The sequence below is a fragment of the Camelus dromedarius genome, chromosome 32 (genome assembly GCF_036321535.1).
Source record: "Camelus dromedarius isolate mCamDro1 chromosome 32, mCamDro1.pat, whole genome shotgun sequence".
NCBI lineage: Eukaryota > Metazoa > Chordata > Mammalia > Artiodactyla > Camelidae > Camelus > Camelus dromedarius.
The window spans coordinates 16,074,467-16,092,198 of NC_087467.1; the positions used below are offsets into that span (position 1 = coordinate 16,074,467).

General features: G+C 38.4%; 1 protein-coding gene across 1 annotated transcript in view; it reads right to left on the reverse strand.

The window, feature by feature from the left end:
* GREB1L (GREB1 like retinoic acid receptor coactivator) overlaps positions 1-17,069 on the reverse strand; it is a 213,073-nt gene extending 196,004 nt beyond the window's left edge. The window contains exon 1 of the mRNA XM_064481548.1: positions 16,903-17,069. The gene's annotated coding sequence lies outside the window, so the exon portion shown is untranslated. The remainder of the gene's footprint in view (positions 1-16,902) is intronic.
* Between the last annotated feature and the right edge of the window lie 663 nt (positions 17,070-17,732).

Consider the following 17,732-nt stretch of genomic DNA (forward strand, 5'->3'; position numbering starts at 1 on the left):
GTTTAACCAGATAGGATGATTTAAAATATTCACACTGGTTTGTTTTCATCGGTTTTTTTGTTTTTGTTTTTTCCTCAAACCATGACACAAAATGGAAATTAACCCAGAGAAAACTGACTTATCACGTTCATTTCCCACAGGTTGACCACTGGGCCATCACCTTGCAAAGAGTCTTGTGGTTTGCAACCCAGGAACACTTTTGACCAATGACAGGCTACCAACAAAAGTAATCACTGATCTTGATTACAAACCAATGAGTCTGACCTCATCTCACAGAATCTGTAAGTTAGGATACTGCTGTAAATACACATTTCACACCCCTGCTGGGTACTGTAAAACCCAGTTTTAAATTCTAAAGAGCAACTATTAATTGAAGCAAAACATGTAGAATTATGTCTTAAAATCTGCAAGAACTCTGCGGACACACACATATTAAAAAATGGCCTAAAAAATTCAGGATCTCTCAGTAAAAATATTCAGAAAACACTCCTTTGCATTTCCTTACTGTGTAAAAAAAGATATTTACATTAAGAAAAGAAAGGTCTTTTCTTTGAAGAGAACCCATGACTATAGCGGTTGCTTGGGAAATACTTACATTTATGTGACCTAAGTAAATTTGAGCAACCAACAAATTGCAATTCCTTTAGTAAACTTTATAATCCTTTGACATTAGTTTGGAAATGTCAATGCAGGAGTACATTTTATTGATATGCTACAGTGCCACTCTTAAAAATTTTACATATAGAAAGGTTAGAGCAGATCAAAGAGTTTTTTGTCTATTTGTTTGTTTTTTTTAACACAAGATAATCACAGGCTGGTAATGCGATGGCTAAAGACAAAAATGACTTCGAAATATGCAATCAACAGCAGCTCACACAAATGGTCATTTATTGCAGGGAAGTAGAAAAAGCCTCTAAAGTCAGCACAAATAACCTCCATTAAGAGAACATTCATGGTAGCTTACACAATGCCAACAAGTAAGTTTAAGATGAAGCCAAATGACAGAGCTTCAAATCTCGACCTTCTGTCTTAAAGGGAATAGTGATAACTGGAAACGTTTTTGAAAACTTGTCCTCAGAAATTGTTCCTGGAAGTCGAGTTAAAATTACAGGATCAGACTAAGTTTTCAGCAGTGGTTAAAAATACAGTCTAAATAGATACACAGTACTGTATGTAGATTTGTGTGTATGTGTGTGTGTGAGACACGTCAGTATGCTTCTGCTAACTTCAATAGTTTTTTTAACACCTCAGATTTATTTGAAGTATGTATCTACAACTTACTGCAAAATAGCAGTAAGTACTACCAAATAATATCATATTGGAAATTGTTGAACTATTGTTATATGTGCTTTTATAGCATATAATTTTCTTTCAATATGATTATATAATCTTAGACTGCTAATGAGAAAAATTAATAATCCATTAAGAACCTTTTTTAAAAAATGGTAGTTGAGTATTGTCTGTTTAACAAGTTTTTTTCTTTAGTGTAAAATAGGAATTTATTTCAGAATGCACAAAAAAAGAAGAAAATGACTATTCAAATTAAAATGCTCTACCTTCTGAGCTCATCTTTAGAGTCTCTAAGATAAATTTACATTTAAATGAAACACACACAAAGGCAGCTGGACTATCTGTCATAACTATCCCACACACATTCATGTTTTCAGAGATTTAAATCTCTAATTCCTAGGAGAGAGAAAATTGTGACTACACAACTATTTTTAATCCATCAGTTTTATTTATACATCATTGCAACAGGATTTATATGCTAATGCTTTAACTTAATATAAGAATTAAAAGTATCTCTCAGCAGTTATTCCAAAACAGAATTATACTAACAAAAGTCAATTCAAAACAGACTTCTCACGCACATATGTTTCTGGAAAACTAGTTTTTAAATAAGATAAAAACAAAAACTGTATCAACAACAATAAATGACTATGTAAATGTAACACGTTAGAATTCAGCAGACTAAATATGATCTCATTCTTTAATAAGCCCTAATATAGAGGAATAACAGTTTAAAGCTAAAATATTAAATTGTAAGTACTGAGTTCTAGTTATCCTGAAAGCCTTTTCTATTCTTATTTTCCCTCTCCTTAGCATGTAGCTTCCTTTCCCTGGCGGTCCACAAATCAGGTAGAAAATTTAATTCCATTCAATTCAAAAAAAATCTGTAAAAAGACAACATATTTATGATAAATATGACATTGATTAGTCTTATCTTTCTATTCCTGTACATAATAAGAAACAAGTCTCAAGGGCCAAGTTAGAGTGGGCAAAGTTTTCACTGATGAAAAACTGACAAGAAACCAGATTTGTAAAGAGTGAATTATATTTATAAGAATATGCTTTATGGTCTATGCTTTAAGTATTTATTTCTCAATATAATCTATATGCATTAATAAAGCAGGAAAGTATTATTCATATGACTGTAAATGTGCTTTAAACATAGACTGAAGGTCAAAACAAGCTTTCACTCATTTTCTCTCTAAATGGTGATTTCTCATACTTTATATTTACCACATAAAGAACATCTCAAAAGAGCTCATTTACTAAAATTAATTTCTGCTGTACATTTAAAAAAAAGGATATGAGTTGACTACTTAATGTCCATGAAGTTCTACTAACAAACTTAAGGCTCATACTGGGATTCCCTTAACCTCACCAGCACTGTTTCAAATTTTACATTCAATGCCTCATGAACAAAGTTAAAAATGACTCTTAAAAAATGAAATGGACATTAAATTCCCATTAGATTTCAGTTCAACTGAATTCTTTTTATGATTTTGGTATTTGGCAACAAAATAACACCTTTTCCTTACATATTATGTTATATAAATCTTTCACTACATGAGTAATGATTCCAGGAATATAATGTAAATAAAAATTAGATCTGAATCTACAAAACCACAAGCCACATAACTGTGCCTTAACTAGACTGTAGGCTTCCCCAAGGTCAGGGATATTTCTTTATTTTCCTTTCTCTCGTTCCAAGGCACCATTCCAATTATAGGTACTTGATAACAACTTATTAAGTTGACTTTTATTGTTATTCCTGCCCAATGGAGAATTCTATTATCCCTACTGGATAAAACTTCTTGCTCTGTAGGAAAGCTATGAAAAGAAAAATCAATTTAAGGAAGTGACAAATGGATTTGATGCAGTAATTACTTTTTATCCAAATGAAAACTGAGAAGCAGTTTGATATTACAATTGCTGCTGCCAATTATTACTTCAAAGCCTTAAAAAAATCAGTACAGGTTAAACACAAACTCTACTCTAAGACAGAATTATGGTGTCTGTTTGCAATCCGTGAACTTTAGCTTCCCAAAGGTAAACACCATACAGATGTCTGGTAATCTCCTGTGTAACAGTATCTAAAGTAAGCCCATGCTATTTTGATTTTGGAAGTCTTATCAATTGAAAATCAAATGAGCAAAATGAATTGTAATATTTATACAATACAAAAGATTTCTCTCATTTTTCAAAACACCTTTTCCCAGACTATCAATTCCATGGTTCTATTCCACTATGCAGTATATTATCCAGGAAATATATGGCTTTCAATTATTTCTTATTAACTAGGATATGTGTTGGTAAATTTAAAGCTCATATTACTTCAATTATGTAAGTAAATTTGTAAATAAGTAAATATAATGATAAACTGAACATTCATGAAGAATTACAAAAGCATCATTATTTTGTAAAACTCAAAAAGAAGAGAAAATGTATCCCTTTTCATCTCTGCCACAGAATCGTCTGGGATTTATTTTTCCTTGTCAGCATCCTTTATTCAAAAGCTAATGCTACTGACTTAGCTTCCGAAGGGTCTGGGCTCCATCTTGGTATTTCCAGTAGAGGTGATAAGCTTACACTGTTCCATTTACCCTCCCTTCTCCCAGCTTCCTTGGAGTCAGTGGCTTAGATCTGAAAGAAGTTTGGCCCAAGTTAAGGATGGATTCTACAGCCACTGAAGAAAGCTAACAGGTACCTACAGAGGTCATTCATTCATTTGTTGACAAATATTTATTGAGGGGCAGCTATGTACTTGTTCTAGGTGATACAGTAGTGAGCAAAAGAGACAAAGCATTTCCAGTCATGGAGATTTCATTCACGATTGGTTAGTAAATTCAAGACCTGACCTCCATGACACTGCTCATCAACCAAGATATAGCCTTGGTACAGTCTGTCTCCCCAAAATAGGTTACTAAATGATCCCTTGGTGGTCTGAAAGGGTTAATATGCCCCTTAGCATCTCTATACGCCACCTTGAGCAAGAGAAGCAATGTTTGCCTTAAGATACAACTCCTGATACCCAGATCTTACTTTCTAGTTGAGTCACAAGACACATACCCAAGAATGTGACATAGAAGAAGATCTTACTTTCTAGTTGAGTCACAAGACACATACCCAAGAATGTGACATAGAAGAAAGAACAAAGGTTTGGAATCAGCCATCCCTAGGTTCGAATTCTGACTTTTCCACTTACTACCTATAGACTCTTACAAAATTTAATTAAACTTTTAAAGTCATTTTTATAAAAATGACTTTATAAGGCTGCTGTGAAGATCAGAAATGATATGTGTATAATGCCTAAAGTAGCGCATTGATTTTTACTAATTCATTGGGTTAAATTATTAATTCCTGCTGAAATTAAGTTATTAAATAGTAAGAAAGGACCAGGCAGAGAAGTGTTTATGGGTCACAAAGACCTTTCTGGTTGTTTTTTATTAAAGGTTATGTACTGTGTCTATACACATTCTTTGACATACCCACACTTTCTCTGATATTCCAGATATGTAACTGTGGGACGCGTTACACTGTTCTGTCACACTTCCTATTCAGGAGCAGAAGTTGAGATAAGGCGTATCACTGACTCAGGAGTCTTTATGATGGCAAAAAACCTCAAACATTTAGAATATCTGAAATGCCATAACCCAGACACCACACTTCCAGACCCCAAAAGAGCCTTAGCTTTAGGGTTGGTTTTAGGTTTAGCTTGTACATTTAACACCTACCAATTTCAAACAATTTCTATCCATCTTTTGACCAAAAGACTATGAAAATATCACACCTAGTATTAGATTGTTCCATTTATATGAACAAGGGGGAGAAAGGTGATTTTTACCTGGTCTAACTTTTCTAGAAAAGGAAGAAGTTGGTAATATTAGTTGGCAGGTGACACATTTAATAATTGCTACTCTCTGATGAAGTCTGAGGCCTGTCATTCAGCAAGTCTGATGAAGAGAAAGCACTGACATTTCCTGGGGGTCTGTTTTGTACCAGGCACTGTGCTTCGTGCATTGATCCATTGATCCATTATCTCAGAAATATGACTGTTTTCAAATCCAAGTATGGAGATTCCTCAAAAAATTAAGAATAGAACTACCATATGACCCAGCAATTTCACTCCTGGAATTGAAGAAAAACGCCGAAGAAAACAAAATGCTAATTAGATAAGATCTATGCACCTCTATGTTCGTTGCAGCATTATTTACAACAGCCAAGATATAGAAGCATTCTAAGTGCCCATCAATAGAAGAATGGATAAATATATAAGGTATGTATTATATATAATATCCCATCATATGTAATATTTCATTATATATAATGGAATATTACTCAGCCATAAAAATAATGAAACCCTGCCATTTGCAACATGAAAGTGAAATAAGTCAAACAGAGGAAGAAATACTGTATGATTTCACTTATATGTCGAATATAAAAAAAAACAAATGAGCGAACATAACAAAATATAAACAGATTCATAGATAACAGAGAACAAACAGGAGGTTGCCAAAGGAGGGTGCGGCAAGGAGAGGAATAAGTGAGGGATATTACAAGGTACAAACTTCCAGTTGCAAAATAAATGAATCACAGGTATGAAATGTACAGTGTGGGGAATATGGTCAATAATGATGTAATATCTTTGTATAGTGACAGACAGTAACTAGACTTTTCATGGTGATCATTTTGAAATGTATAGAAATATCAAATCACTATGTTCTGTAACAGGAACTAACATAGTGTTGTAGGTCAATTATACATCAAAAACAAGCCAACAAACAAACTCATAGAAAAAGAAGTCAGATTTATGGTTACCAGAGCCAGAGGGTGAGGGGAGGGGGAATTAGATGAAGGCAATCAAAAGGTGCATACTTCTAGTTATAAGATAAGTAAGTACTAGGGCTATAATGTACAACATGATAAATATAATTAACATTGGCTCTATGTTATATATGAATGTTGTTAAGAGAGTAAATCCTAAGAATTTTCATCACAAGGAAAATGTTTTTCCTATTTCTTTAATTTTATTTCTATATGAGATGATAGATGTTCACTAAACTCATTCTGTAATCATTTCATTATGTATGTAAGTCAAATCATTATGCTTTCCACCTTAAACTATACAGTGCTATATGTCAATTACAGCTCAGAAAAACTGGAATTAAAAAATGAACAGCATCTATTGTTGATTCTGATATAGCTGACCTGTAGTTTGGCAAACACTGTGTTAAATAATAAGTATGATTTGCAAGAATCTCTGGAGTAGTGTTATCCAATAGAACTTTCTGCAGTGGTGGAAATACTCTGTACCTGTACCCACTAGCCTCATGTAGCCATTAAGCTCTTGAAATGCAATTAGTGTGTCTGAAGAACTGAATTTTTTATTTTATTTAATTTTAATTAATTTTAATTTAAATAGCCACAGCCAGCTCTAGGGAATAGGAAGAGATTTCTGAGAGAAATGTGAGCCAAGCCATAGGCAGGAATGCATGTGAGAAAGGTAAGAGAGACAGCCAAAATAGAGCTTTTATATTAGATTATCATGAGGTCAGATTATGAAGAACCTTGAAGGGAACTGAGGAAATTGGATTTCATGGCATACACTGCTGGTTGCCTAATCAAGCCATTTCCTGATTTTCTTCAGTATTAACAACCCCAAAGTTCTATGTGCTCATCTCAGAGAGCGGACCTTTCCCCAGGCTCTGGGGTGAATCTTGATCATTCAACACCAGTCATGGTATTTCCATTTTCCTTGTCAGTGACTGGCTTACACGTGAGCATGTGGTAAATCCTGGTCAATGTGACTTGGGACATCTATGTATGATGGTAAACTCCTTAAAAATGGTTTAGCTTGAAGAAACAGAACATTTTTCTGACTCTCATCAAAGCTATGTGAGGCTTGGGTGTGCTGCTGACACCCTGAAATAATGAATGGACGAGGTGGAAGACAACCACCAACAAACTAAGGATGGTGGAGAATGACCAATAGAACTTGGGTCCTTGATGACATCATCAAGCACCTGAATTAACATGCAAGAATTGCCCTTCCCTCTTCCCTCCCCATATATTTTGGGGATATAATGAATTTGTTACTGCTTAACATCTTTAGTTTTTTGTTCTGTTCCATGAAACTTACAGAATTAGACTGGAATACTAATGTTTAGGGTGACACCCTCTGGGAAATGCTAAGGTAAACAATTGGAAGCCATTGAAGGCATTTGATCAAGGTCAAAACTGATATGAAACAATGTTCAAGGCATAAAAAATAGGTCAGACAAAAGGAAAGACAGAGTCAAGCAAACCAATTTAAAAGACCTGAGAGTCAAAGTTACCAAAAAATTTTAAAAATATTACCATTTGCAAAATCATTAAGTACTTGAAGCAAAATTGGGGAATGAGCTCGTTTTGTAAGGGTAATAGTAATGTGTCTTTCCTAGTTTTTTATATTGTTCTCATATGTTACTATTTCTACTGAAAAATCTAAACAACTTAAAGGAAGTATAAGCTCCCTAAGTGTTTTGTATTTAATACAGTTTTGAAAATGGAAAAATTCTTGAAATATGATTTCTGTGTATCAGCTGCAATTAAAGGTATGAGAAGACACTGAGGAACAAGACGGTAAACCAGAAAGTATGCAGGAGTAGCTGGGTGACCTTGGGCAGTCAAGTAAAACCCTCCGGCTCTGTCTTCCTCTCAGGATTGATCTGCGCTCTAAAATCCAACAATTTCTGTTTTCAAATGGAAGAAAACCCTTTGGAATTAAAAATAAGAAGCCCTACAATTGATATCAAACTTTAGTTTTCCAAGCTCTGTTCTCTCCCTTGTGCTATGAGCTAAGGCTGAGAGGGAATAAAAGTCAATCTCCCCTCCAATTCCCTCAGCAAACCAGAAATCCTAGAAAAGAACTAAGATTTTCAGTGGACAAACTAGTTGTGGGAATTTTAATGTGGATTAAAGTTCTATATTAATATCAAGAAGGTGTCAAGTGTAGCTTACTATTGTTTTTAACTTGCATTTCCAAACAGCTGATGAGGCTAAGTAGTTTTCGTATTTATTGACCATTTGGACTTGTGTTTCTGTGAATGACCTAATCATATCATTTGTAAACTATTTTAAAGCTACATTTTAGAAAATATTTTTATTATCATTTTATGAAGAGTTCCTTATATACCAGAGATGGTAATCTTTTATCTGCATACACAGAGTTTTTTTTTTTTCCAATCTATCATTTGTCTATGGTATTTTTTCTTTTTTGCTTTACAAAAATATTCTTAAAGTATGTAATTGGATCTGTCATTTAGTATACAGCTTCGGTTTCTGTTTAGTTAAAATAAATATGCTTCAGTAAAGTTAATGGTTGTTTAACTGTAGAATATGTACACCACAGGCTATTATGTAGTCATTTAAAGGAATAAATAAGAGCTATACCATTTGACTTAGAGGTATATCCCTTATGTTTTGTTAAGTATTAAGTGAAAAAGAAATTATATATATGAAATATGATAGTATATATAAGATGCTGAAAATACACAATATTTATATAAGGTTCATGATCATGGAAAATGTTTTAACAAAACAAATAGCAGATTAGCCACATTGTTGGGGTGAAAAGGGAGGGTAAAGAGGGGATTTAGGCTTCCTGAATTTTTTAAAAGATGTGACTACAGTTTTTTTTTTTTAAAAACATATGATTCCATTATGTAAAATTGTTTCTGCTGGTGAATATATATAAATATGCATAGAAATGCATGAAAGAATGGCAACCAAAATATTAATGGTGTTTAACTTAGGATGGTTAGATTTCAAGAATAAGAGAAGAGGAAGAAGAAAAGAAACAAGAGGGAGAGAGACAGAGGGAGAAAGAGAAGGGAAAAGAAGGAAAAAAAGAAAATGTGATTTAAAAAATCAAATAAATTTAAATTTGCCCTTTCCAAAAAACAGAACAGACTGGATGAGGGAGAGACAGAATCCTCAAGTGAAAAGGTTCCTCCCTCTTCTGACGTGGGTAAGGGCCATGGTAACAGTCTCTCAGTTCCCGAATACCCCAACAGAGATAAACACATAAACTTGCTGTAAGTAGTGTCGATTTAATCAGTTTAAAAATGCAGGGACTAAATGAGACATTGTACGATTACATCTTCTCATCGTGACCTCCACAGGCAGTGGTGACAACTTTAGGTGCACCTGCTCTATAAAAACTGAATTTACAGAATGATAAATGTGAGGAGTGGTTCTAAAACTTCTGTGTCCATAAAAGCCACCTGGGAAGATTGCTAAAATGCACATTCCAGGGTCCCACCTCAGAAACTCCAATTCAGCAGGTCAAGAGACCAATAATCCGCATTTAACAAGCACCCCAGGCGAATAAGGCAGGTGTTGACAGATCACACTGAAAAACAGTGAATTTAAGGATGTCTGATCTCTTTACAAACTGATTAACCAAAGAATTCGAGGAGTGTGGTACACTAGAGAGAACAAAGAATTCTGAAGTCAAGAGGTCTAGATTACCTCTCTGACCTAATCCCACCCCCCAACTTGCCTCCCCTCTTTAGCAGCAGTGGCCGCCTCGTTACCCCTCACCTGACCGCCAAGAATGCTCTTCCTCTGAACTTCCCGAGGTTCTGTCCCTAGCAGCCTCCAGGTCCTCACTTAGGTGTCACTTCTCAGGGACCCCCTGTAGAGAATCTCCACTCCCATCTCACTTTCGGGGTCCCCTTTCTGCTTCAGTTTCCTCTCGAGTACTCCTCCTTACCTAAAATACAACCTATTTTGCTCATTTCTTTTGCTTATTGTTTGGTCCCCATCAGGAAGGGATGTTTGTTAGTTTTCTTCACTGCAGCCCCTGAAGCACCTAGAATGGTGCCTAGGCTGAGTTCAAGGAGATCTCACTTGGCCGTTAAAACAAGTAAAGCTTGAGAGATTCTGTGATAGGAGTCAGATACAGGCAGGACGTGGAGAGCTTGTTAACACACAGATTCCTGGGCCCTGCCAGAAATTCCCGTTCGGGCTGCTGGGAGCGGGGCCTCAGACTCTGAATTTCTAACAGGCACCCACGTGCTACTGCTGCAGCTTGGAGAGCTGTCAAGTGTTTCTGCTTGTCTTTTACTGAAAGTCAACCTATTCAACTATATGAGAAGAGCTATGAGCTAAAAAGGGAAAGCTTTGTTATAATCATTTGTTGGAACAGAAAAATTGTTCCCCTAATCTCCATGGACCTAAACTATCTACCCAAATAAATAAAATCATTCTACAATAAGGATATTTTCACATAACGGTATACCATGGATATTAATGGCAACCTAATTTTTAGTAAAAACATAGTGTTTGTTTCTAATTTTTTTACTGTTGTAAATGTTTCAGGCGATATTTTAATTATATGCCTTTGGCCATTCATCTTTTCTTTCTAACAAATTCCTAGAAGGGAAATTTCTGAGTCAGAGTTCAAATCAGTGCTGTCCATAAGAACTTTCTCCAATTATGAAAATGTTCCATGTTGTCACAGTCCTATATAATAGCCACCAGCCACATGCAACTACTGAGTACTTAAAATGTGACTAGTGCAACTGAGAAACAGAATCTTTAGTTTTATATAATATTAGTTAATTTAAATTTAAATAACCACACGTTGCAAGGGACAGGGTAGATAGAGACGTTTAAAATCTCAATACAGGATGCCAAATTGCTCTCCAGAAAAGTTGTAATAATTTGCCTTCATTTTACAGTGTATAACAATAACCATTTCTTTACCCCATTGCCAACACCAGATATTATTGATCTACTAAATCTTTATACTCTGAAAGTTGAAATATGTCTGTGGGGTTTTCATACACATTTCTTTACTAATAATGTTAAATAATATTGAAAGGGTCCTTTCTTCTGTCATCATACTCATTCAATTGCTAATATTTTCACCCATGTTAATTAATTGAGAAGTTGGAAATTATCTGGCTTTCAGATTTGTTTTGTTGGGTCCATATGTTTCTTTTAAAATTTATTGCCAATATGTAAATTCATCTGAAAATATGAATTTCCAGCTCCACTTGAAAAAATCAAATGATCTGGCAACAGTGACACACATTCCCACAGGACAAACATCAGTGGAGCTTTAGAAATCGTGCCACCTTCAGACTTTCTTGCCACCAGAACTCATCACCTGTATTAGGTGTCCTGTTCCACTCACTCACATTACCTGCTTGGCCCCTAAAGGCATCTGAGTTTACAATTCCTGCTCTGAATTAAATTTTGAGAGGTTAAAAGGCAAACAGCAGCTAATGAAAATAGCTAGCTTTTATTTCATACTCAACATGCAAAAGTGATGTTATGATATTTCTGGATTACAACTAATATTTAACTAGCAGAAGAACACTTTTTCTACTGGTTGTTGACATTTCCTTTTCCCTAGAGCAGTGGTTCAGCTTCAGAAGGGTTGTGAAAATGCAGAACAGTAGGTCCCACCCCTCCAGAATTTTGGCTGAGCACCAGGAATTTTCATCTAACTCCAAGCTCCAAGTGTAGCTCCACACTGAAATGAGGCTTTCTCAAAGATATGGACACTCCAGGAAGTGCAGTATTAATGTGTAATTCTGACAACGTAATATGTATCTGTACACCTTTTTTTTTCTAAAACATGTCCACATTTATTATTTCATTTTATCTTCACAACAATTCTGTGAAGAAGGCTGATCATTAGAGCAGTAATTTAATTCTTAATCCTATTTTTCAGAAAAAAAAAAGGCATAAGAGTTAAGAATCTCCCCTAAACACACAAGTAAAAAGAGGCAGAACAAGCAGGTTTCCTAACTCCTAACCTTGGTAATATAGGCAGACAGCAATCCAGCACACAACTGGAGCTTGCTTTTTATTTTTACCATAAAAATAGAACCATGCCCAGGAACAGAGAAGACCATCCAAGATATGGTTCATAGCAACAAACATTTATCCAGTGCTGATTATGTGTTAATCTATGTTAATCATGCCTACAGTCTCTACTGTTGGGGCTGTTGAAGACAGTCATAAGGCCTGGACATAAATTAAAAATAAAATCTGAAACCACAACCTTGAACAGATAGTGAATTCTCCATGCCATGGGACAAAAGCTAAGGCACTGAAGGGGTGGGTGGTAGGGGAAAATGCAGAGCTGGGGCAAAGAGTGGCGCCCCTGTGGGAGCTTCACATCTGGACTTGGAGGAGTTGCTATCACCAGTCAGTCAAGAATGGGAGGGAAGGAAGAGTACACAATAGGAAGCCCTCCTGGGGCTCAGCAGCACAAAGAGCTGCTGTTATCCACGTTGGGTGTGTGTTTGCCAGAAATATCAGGGCCGCTGGAACTCCAGAACTTACAAGGGCATGCTTTTGTGTAGTCTAAATTACCTTGACTATATAAGAACTCAAGTCAGAGGATATAACTTCATTATCTATTTGTAGCCAAAAGATAACATGATTAGGGATCATGAAACTTTCTCTCTCTCTGATTTTCCCAAGTTTTAAAAAGCATTCCTAGTAAAAATCCACCAAATTGGATCACAATAATGTTAATTATAAATCACCCCTTCAAGGGAAAAAAGAGAGGATTGCATTTTACTTAAATGGAATTAATATCGAATATGATTTATTAATTTTAACAACTATATTTTTAAGATTAAAAATAATAGTGATGAGTAAAAATTACCATTGACTGAGGATACAAGAAAACTACAATTAATCTGAAAGAACCTATTAAGGCATCTGTCCTTCTTCCTTATCTTATAGTCTAGTTCAAAATGACAGAGGTGATGAAATTACCACCACTCCATGCAGAAAACTGTAGCAGTACTGTTGAAAAAATTACCTCTCACTTTGCACAAGACCAAAGAAATTCAAATCAAAACAAAGGGATACAATTTTACACTGATCAAATTAGTCACAATAATATAAATGTTTAAAATAACAAGCACACACACAGATTGTTAATGAAATATAAATGTATATAATCCTTCTGGAAAGTAATTTGGAAAATATGAGAAATTGGAAAACTTCCTAATAAAAACAAGAGCTAACATTCACATGTATTTTCATGTATTACTACTTTTTATCTTAACCTTATAGAGAGCTATTACTAAACCCACTCTACAGATTAGAAAGCTCTGAGAAAATAAGTTACTTGCCTAATATTGTCAATAAGTGATGGAGCTATGTTTTTGGACACTGAACCTTTAATTTTAGAGCCCATCTATTTAGAACTACACTGTACTGCCTCTCTAGGGAAACAATACTAAGTTTTTTTTTTTTAAGAGAAGAATAAAAAAGTTACATTCATGAAAGTGGTCATTTTTTTTTAATACTGGAAACCCTAAAATAGAGGAAGCGCTAACTACATTATGATAAAATAAGCTAATTGCACATAATAGAAAGTAAATTATAGAAATTATTTATGAAAAATCAGAGTAAAAATGTACCTGCAATATAAGATATCTGTAAAAACACATAATCATGTGACAAGGTTGCAAAATAAGGTGGAAAAATAGGAACTATTCCATTTTAGAAGAACATGATTAGTACTTAATTTTCCCTTGCTTTTGTTAGTTTTGTCAATCAAGATTACTCTAAGCATCCTTACGAATCCATAGTTCTAGTTCATATTCTTATCATCCCAGTCAAACAATTCCCAAAACGTAACTATAATTTATTTATATTACCAACATTCGAACTAATTACATAGTATTCTTTACTTGTGACTCTGAAGCTTTAAAGTATGAGCTCTCCTTCCTAATATGAATGATTTTTTATAATTGCCATTTATGGTGTACTTTTGAAATCCCTTAATTGAGATCATATATAGTGACTAAAATCTGCTAATTCTTTTTACTTTCATAACTTTGCAATCACTCTTCAGCTCCCAGCATCATCCAGGAATCATTAGTTGCAGGTGTTTTAGAGATTAGACAAGTTCCCTACTAAGAACATGAGCTCTAAGTGAATACTTATAAAGTAGCTGAAATAGCTTAGCTATCGGGATTGTTCATATCCTAAATACTTTTGAGAATTACTAATTAAATTATGTCCAGCCCCTTTGAAGTAGGTCAATGAACTTTATTTCCATTTCACCAAAAAGAAAAGTAAGAGTTTGGTAAGAGTAATTTCCCTAAAAATGGCACCGTGAGCTGTGAAGAAAATTCACTCTCCTTAGCCATACAAGGTGATGCACAGAGGCCCATTCAGCCCAGGGTTTGGCCCTATCAGTAACATAAACAGACATTTTGTGGGAAAGTAAAGTAGCTGCTCTCGAGTGATATCAATCTCATAAGAGCAGGAATGTTGTTTAAACATCTCTTACTTCCTCTTTAAGAATCTACCATTTAGGAATTTTTTTTTTTTTGGTCACTCCACTGTCTAATATTCAAAGATCCAACTGGTTTATCCCTAGCCAGTCTCAGAACACCTACAGAATGACCATTTTACCAAAAATCACAGAATTTTGGAGTTAGAAGGACGCTCAGAAGCCACATAGTTCAATTCCTTTATTTAACTGAGGAGGAAACAAAAGCATTTCTTAGAAAGTTACTTCGTTTATGGCAAATCCAGGCCTGGAACTAAGAGATGTGACCAGCTGTCTTAAACTTGGCCTTCATATTTCTCCCATACCATTGAAATTGTTATATAATTTCAAGTCAACGGGTGTATTCATATGTCTTTCCAATGTCTTCACATATGCCCTGCACTGGATGGAATAAACCATAGTTCTCATTCTCTACTTCATAAAGAGTTCCAAAGTAGAGGAAAAATCCAACAAAGTTTACAAAAATGAAGTGTAGAGAAACAGGTGACAGAGGGAAAGGAGAGATAACAGTTTAATAGTTCTGCTTTGCACTGAACACTTGTTCTAAGATTTTTAGCACTCTGGTAATTGTCTGTCTTAGGCCAAATAAAAAGGTCTAATATCAACATGAGTGGATATCAAATTAAGAGCCATCACCACAGATACACAGCTCAGTCTTTACTTACATTCAGTTCCTTTCACCCCTCTATTTCCACAATTCATTCCATTCTAATAGAAAGCTTACAGAAGGATACACAATAGAGGAGAGTGGTTGCCTCTAGGGAGAAGGACTAAGGGCATTGAGAGTATGAGGTCGGAGAGAGGGCTTACTTTTCACACTGCTGTTTGAAATTTTTACCCTATGCATATAACTTTCTAATATTCGTCAATGAAAACTCCCTTTAAACATATTGCCTACATGCGCTTAGTTCAATTACTATTTTCAGTAAAACAGTTAATTTTTTTTCTCTCTGTAAGTTTTCAGTATTGCAATTTGTAAAACCACGTAGAAATATTTCGAAAGAAAAAGAACCGGCACAGTCACAAAACTCTAAGAGAATTCCAAGATTTAAAGTTTAAAAAGTACAGAGGAAAGAGATTTTTAAGGAGGCATTTAATTTAAAAAAAGAAAGAAGAAAGAATGAAAAGAAAAATCCTTTTTCGGACAAGCTCTTCCCTATATTTAAATGGCTAGATTTTGAAATAAAATCTAACTGGGATTTCCCACCTCAAGGGCGAGGTGGAGGGGGGACTCTAAAGTGGTGAAAAGTAGAAATTAAAATGTGGTTTCTATCTTCTCTACAGAGGACAGAGGGCCGGGGCGGGGTGGGTAAGGACCTTGTAACAGTCACGCTCCCGGAGGAAAGGAGCAGGACCGAGCAGTTTCTCCGGGATCCGTCCGCCTCCGCTGGAGGCAGCAGCTGTCCCCACGCAGATGGACCGTGTTCTGCACCCGACATGGGCTCGGTTTCGCTGAGAAGCCCCACGAACCGCATCCAAACAGATAGTTTCTTTTCACGGAGCTCGGAGGAGGGACTGAGGGAATCGAACAGCTTGAACAAACCGTCGCCGCATCACCCTCCCCGACCAGGGCATGCTCTGCACCTCTCTGTCTACTTGTGTCAGGTCAGCTGTCAACACAACCCTTTGTGTGTCTTTCAGCACAAGAGTGGTCCTCGGCCACTCACAGAAGAATGGGACTGAGGGCCGGAAGACACGCGCGCGCGCTCGTGACCAAGTGACATTTGGTGTGGAGAAAAGCAGCCCAGGGACCCTGAGCAAATGCCCAGCCACCGCTGGACGCTCTCAACTTTCCCCAGCTCAGCTCTCTCCATCCTCCGCCGTCAGCTCCGCGCCTCCCTCCCCGCCGTCCCCTCGCCCGGGCGACCCCCTCAGCGGCCCTCAGGCTCGGGGAGACGGTCCCGCGCGCTCCCCGCCGCGCCGCAGCCTCCCTCAGCCCCGCTCGCTCGGACTCCCTCGCTCGCGCCACAAAGGCGGCGCCAAGAGCCGGGGTGACAGGCCTTTGGCCTCCGGGCGCCGACCGCACGGAATGGGTCCCCTCAGGGGGCTGAGGCGAGAGTTCGGATCCGAGGCTGGCACCCGAGCCCGCCCTCGCCACACAAACGCACCGGCGCTCACACTCCCGCTCCGCCTTCGGATCCCTCCAGAAAAAGTAAGCCGCTGCGCCTCCCCGCGCGGGCAGGGTGTCCACAGCCCGCCAAAGGGCAGCTCCTGCCGGGCAGAGGCGTGCGCTCGCGCCCGGCTGGCGACCTCTCACCTCCCCGCCTCCCGCGCCCGTAGTCCCCGCAGCCGCTCACCTGGCCCTGGCAGGGCGCGAGGGCAGAGGACCAGGGGGTGGCCCTCGCCTCGGCCGGGGCTCGTCTCCCCACCCCCAGGCCGGTCTCAGCGCCGCGCTCCGCTCGCTCCGCCGCCCTCCTCCGAGGTGCTAGCGCCGCCGGTGGCTGGCGTCTCTCTGGCAGGCGCGGTCGCCGCGCGCTCAGTTCCCCGGGGCGGAGCGAGGCGGCGGTGGCCGCGGCCGGAGGCGGATTCCTCAGGTGCTGCCCCTCCCGCTTCCCCAGAACCTCCGCGGCGGGGACCCTCGCGCCCCCTCCCCCCGCCCCGCCTCTCGGCCTCCCGCCGCCTCGGCGCCCGCGAGGGCCCTTCAGGGCTCCCTGGCCCTCCCGGGGTGGGGTGGGCGCGCGGTTCCCTGCCCACCGTCCGAGGACGCCCCCACCCAGTGTGAAGCCCGCAGCCCAGCGTGCTCACGCCTCCATTTCCAAACTGCCCGGCACCCGTGATGTGTGTGGCCACTGCGGAGCGTGGAGGGCGGGGGTGTGAGGGGCTCCTCTGGGAAGCAGCACTACCTCAGGACGGCTGACGCGCGCAGCCAAGAGGAAAAATGGTTTTCTCGCCGATTCTGCCTTCATTCACAGAGTGCTCTCGCCTTGCTGCACGACTGCTTTCTCTGCCCGCTGGACGGCGGCGAAAGGGCCCTAAGTGTGAACTTGGGTCTGGGCAATGGTGGGTCAAAAACCCTTGGCCTTTTGCATGAAGGATGTTGGAGGTGGGTAGGGCAGGGGCAGGACGCCGGCAAAGCCAAACCTAGCCGGGAGCTCCGGGTCAGAGCCGCCCTGGGCACCTCCGGGCC